The sequence below is a fragment of the Epinephelus lanceolatus genome, chromosome 8, assembly GCF_041903045.1.
Source record: "Epinephelus lanceolatus isolate andai-2023 chromosome 8, ASM4190304v1, whole genome shotgun sequence".
In the NCBI taxonomy this organism is placed as follows: Eukaryota; Metazoa; Chordata; class Actinopteri; order Perciformes; family Serranidae; genus Epinephelus; species Epinephelus lanceolatus.
Window position 1 is genome coordinate 12,891,053 of NC_135741.1, and position 6,005 is coordinate 12,897,057.

Genomic DNA, 6,005 nt, shown 5'->3' on the forward strand with positions numbered 1-6,005 from the left:
GCATAATATACCCTGACATTATATGATTTTGTTTTTTATTTTTTTCTATTTTTGTGGTGCCCTATGGTATGACTTTTTATATGATTTTACTGTGGCATGATATTCAGGACTTATGTGAGTTTTTTGGGGGGCATTTTATTTTATGACTTTTTGATTACCTTTTTTTTGGCATAATGTACTGTGGCTTTTTATATTATTTTTTATGGCTTACTATACTATGATATATATTTTGAGGATTTTATGAAATATTGTACCATCAAATTTTTTAATGGCATTTCAATGACATTTTTATGACACACAATACTGTAACATTTTTTTTATAATGTATTATACAATACTATACTATGACATTTTTTATGACCTTTTTATCAATCAATTAATCAATCAATCAATCAATCAATCAATCAATCAATTTTATTTATAAAGCCCTATATCACAAATAACAATTTGCCTCAGAGGGATGGAATAAAATGGTACATGTAGAAGCCTCAGGAAGAGCAACTGAGGAGGGATCCCTCTTCCAGGATGGACAGACGTGCAATAGATGTCTTACAGAACAGATCAACATGATAAATTAACAGTAATCCGTATGACATAATGATACATGAAGAGAGAGAGAGAGAGAGAGAGAGAGAGATGCAGGACAGACAGTAATGACAGTAGCTTACAACAACATTAATGAAAGTAATAATATTATGATAATAATTACGGCTATTGTGGTACAATATGTTGTAGGTATATATTAATATATGATAGTATCTGTATGTGACAATAATCATATGTGTATAATGACAGTAGAAGTATGACTAATGATAACAGCAGCAGTAGGAGGCATCTGGCAGGACCACGGCAGCAGCACAACCACACTTTTTATGACATACTATACAATGACATTTTTTATGACAATTTTATGTCATAATATACAACATTTTTTTGCAACATTTTCATGACCTTTTTTTGACATACTATACTATGACATTTTTTATGACCTTTTTGTGACATACTATACTATGACTTTTCTTTTAATGACAATTTGATGTCAAACTATACTATGTCATTTTATTACATTCGAATGACATTCTATATTATGACCTTTCTTTATGACATTTTTATGACATACTATACTATTACATATTTTATGATATTTTCAGGACATACTATACTATGACATTTTTTATGACATATTTTACTGTGACACTTTTTACGACATTTTTATGTCATACTATACTGTGACCCATTTTTATGACATTTTTATGTCATACTATAATTTGAATTTTTTTATGACATTTTTATGACATACTATACCATGACATTTTTTATGACCTTTTTATGTCATACTATTCTATGAAATTTTCATGACATTTTTATGTCATACCATACTGACATTTTTAATGACATTTTTTATGACATATTGTACTATGACAGTTTTTATTTACATTTTTATGACATACTATACAATGACATTTTTTATGACATTTTGTGACGTACTATACTATGACATTTTTTTATGACATTTTAATGTCATACTGTTCTATTACAGTCATTTTGATGACATACTATACTATGATTTTTTTTATGTTTTTTGTGACATTTTTATGATATACTTTACTGTGACACTTTTTACGACATTTTATGTCATACTATAAAATGACATTTTTAATTACTTTTTTTATGACTTACTATACTATGACTTTTTTTAACACATCTTTTATGGCATTTTTATGACATAGTATACTATGACATTTTTGATGACATTTTTATGACACACTATACTATGACAGTTTTTGACATTTTAATGACTTACATCTTTAATGACATTTTCATATTTGTATACATACAAGGATACTTTTTTGACATTTTTGTCAAATTTTACTGACACTTTTTATGAAATTTCATGACACTATATTATGACATTTTTACGACAAAGTATATTTTTACTTCTTCTGTTTTTTACATTTTAATGTCATACTACACTATATGATTTATTATGACATTTTTATGTCAAATTATACTAAGAAGTTTTCATGACATTTTTATTACATACTACACTATGGCATTTTTATGACCTTTAATGACATACTGTACTATGGCATTTTTATGACCTTTAATGACATACTGTACTATGACATTTTTATTACCTTTTAATGACATTTTATTAACATACTGTGCTATGACATTTTTTATGACATTTTTATGACGTACTATACTATGACATTTTTTATGACATTTTATGACATTCTATATTATGACATTTTTCTGTCATCTATATAACATGCTATACTATGACATTCTTTTTGACCATTTTGTGACGTACTTTACTATAACATTTTTTATGATATTTTTATGGCATACGATACGATGCCATTTTTTGATGATCTCTTTTTGACATACTATACTGTGACATTCTTTTTGGCCATTTTATGACATAGTATAAAATAATTTTTATGACTTTATATGACATACTATAATATGACAGGTTTTTTTTACATTTTTATGACATACTTTACTATGACATATTTTGTGACATTTTGATGACATACTATACTATGACATTTTTTCATGTTCTCTGACTTTCTTTGTGCTCATCCATTCACAATTCTCACCATCCCACTCTCACTGCTTCCTCCAATCAGCTGATAATGGGTGTTCACTCTTCTAGTTATCCAATCAAACTTTGCCATGGTCTCTATCAGCCAATCAGGATGCAACTGCAAAATATTAAATCTGATCTCTCTTCTGCTTCTGTCAGCTGTCACTTAAGGCAGAACTGTCACGCCCTCCATCACCTCGTTCACCTCCAGCCATCATATCCAGAGTCCAGGACAAGCTCAAAAACGACTTATTCCTCTACTCATCCAGATCATTGGCACTTCTCCATCTTCTTCTCATCTCATCTTCAACACCTTTACCACCACCAGCTTCTAGACCCCAGGGAGGTTCCCAACTATGGAATCATCACCCTCCATAAATCATACCATCTCTATGGGGTCTTACCACCAACGATTTTCGTCATTTTTCATTCTTATGTGTACATGTAAATAAATATTCTCTAAAAAATGTGTCACTCCTGATTAAAATGACATGTCTATGACATTCTATACTTTGACATGTTTTATATATATATATATATATATATATATATATATATATATATGTATACTTAATACACTTTTCATGACATTTTTATGTCAGAGATGTCTATGACATTTTTTATGACATTTTTTTGACATACTATACGAAGACACTTTTTATGACATTTTTGTGACATGTATGGTATGTCGTCCAAAATCACAAAAAAATGTCATAGTACAGTATGTGATCAAAAATCGAGAAAAAACATTATCGTATAGCATGTTGTCAAAAACTATAAAAAATGTCATAATATAGTATGTTGTCGAAGATCATAAAAAAATGTCATACTGTAGCATGTCGTCAAAAATCACAAAAAAATGTCATAGTACAGTACGTGGTCAAAAATCGAGGAAAAACATCGTATAGCATGTCGTCAAAAACTATAAAAAATGTCATAGTATATTTTGTCGTCCAAAATCGAGAAAAAACGTCATAGTATAGCATTTCATCGAAAATCACAAAAAAACGTCATAGTATAGTACATTGTCAAAAATCAAGAAAAAACATCATAGTATAGGATGTCGTCAAAAACTATGAAAAAATGTCATAGTATAGTATATTGTCCAAAATCACAAAAAAAGTCATAGTATAGTATGTCGTCAAAAATCACGAAAAAAAGGTCATAGTATTGTATGTCGTCAAAAATGACAAAAACACGTAATAGTATATAGTATGTCATCCAAAATCACAAAAAAATGTCATAGTATAGCATTTCATCGAAAATCACAAAAAAACGTCAAAGTATAGTAAGTCGTCAAAAATCAAGAAAAAACGTCATAGTATAGCATGTCGTCCAAAATCACAAAAAAATGTCATAGTACAGTACGTGGTTAAAAATCGAGAAAAAACATCATCGTATAGCATGTCGTCAAAAACTATAAAAAATGTCATAGTACAATTTGTCATCCAAAATCTCAAAAAAAAAACGTCATAGTATAGCATTTCGTCGAAAATCACAAAAAAGCGTCATAGTATGTCGCCAAAAATCAAGAAAAAAACATCATAGTATAGTATGTCGTCAAAAACTATGAAAAAACATCATAGTATAGCATATTGTCGAAAATCACGAAAAAAATGTCATAGTATAGCATATTGTCGAAAATCACGAAAAAAATGTCATAGTATAGTATGTCGTCAAAAATCACGAAAAAATGTCATAGTATAGTATGTCATCCAAAATCAAGAAAAAACGTCAAAGTATAGCATGTCGTCCAAAATCACGGAAAACGTCATAGTATAGCATGTTGTCAAAAATCATGAAAAAACGTCATAGTATGGCATGTCATCAAAAATCATCAAAAAAGTCATAGTATAGTATGTTGTCAAAAATCATGCAAAAACATCATAGTATAGTTTGTTGTCAAAAAACAAAAAAATGTCATAGCATAGCATGTTGTCAAAAATCATGAAAAAAGTCATAGTATAGTATGTCGTCCAATATCACAAAAGAAGTCATAATATAGCATTTCGTCAAAAACTATGTATAAATGTCATAGTATAGCATGTCGTCAAAAATCACGAAAAAAGTCATAGTATAGCATGTCATTAAAAATCGTGAAAATCTCATAGTTTAACATGTCATCAAAAATCACAAAAAAAATGTCATAGTGTAGTATGTCGACATAAATCAAGAAAAACGTCATAGTATAGTATGTTGTCAAAAATCAGAAAAAAACGTAACAGTATAGCATGTCGTCAGAAATGACAAAAAAACGCCATAGTATAGTATGTCGTCAAAAATCACAAAAAACGTCATATTAAAGTTTGACGTCAAAACATAGTATAGTATGTCCTCAGAAATCATGAAAAAACATCATAGTAAGGTATGACGTCAAACATCACTAAAAAGCGTGATAGTATAGTATGTCATCAAAAATCACAAAAAAACCCCGTCATACTATAGGATGTCGTCAAAAATCAGGAAAAAACGTAACAGTATAGCATGTTGTCAGAAATTATGAAAAAACGCCATAGTATAGTATGTCGTCAAAAATCACGAAAAACGTCATATTAAAGTTTGATGTCAAAACTCATGAAAAAATTCCATAGTATAGTATGACCTCAGAAATCATGAAAAAACATCATAGTAAGGTATGACGTCAAATATCACTAAAAAGCGTGATAGTATAGTATGTCATCAAAAATCACAAAAAAACCCTGTCATACTATAGGATGTCGTCAAAAATCAGGAAAAAAGTCATAGTATAGTATGTCGTCAAAAATCACGAAAAAAGTCTTGGTAAAGTATCTCGACAAAAATCACTTAAAAGCATCATAGTATAATATGTTGTCAAAAATCACGAAACAAGGTCATGGTATAGTGTCTTGTCAAAAATCATGGAAAATCGTCATAATATAGCATGTAGTCATAAATCATGAAAAAAGTCATAGTATAGTATGTCGTCAAAAATCATGAAAGAACGTCATAGTATAGTTTGTCGTCCAAAATCATGAACAAATGTCATACTGTAGTATGTCGACAAAAAATCAGGAAAAAAAACTTCATAGTACAGCAAGACATTTTTCATGACATTTTTTTGACAGACTTAACTGTGGCACTTTTTATGTAATTTCTATGTCATAATATACTATGACATAATTTATGAAATTCTTATGACAAACTATACTATGACATTTTTTATGACACTGTGTGTCATACTAGACTATGACATTTTTAATGACTTTTTTGTCACAAACTTTTTATGACATTTTGTCATACTATACTATGACATTTTTTATGAAATTTTTATGACAAACTATACCATGACATTTGTTATGAAATATTTATGACAAACTATACCATGACATTTTTTATGACATTTTTATGATATATTATACTATGAACGTTTTATGACATTTTTGTCATAAACTAT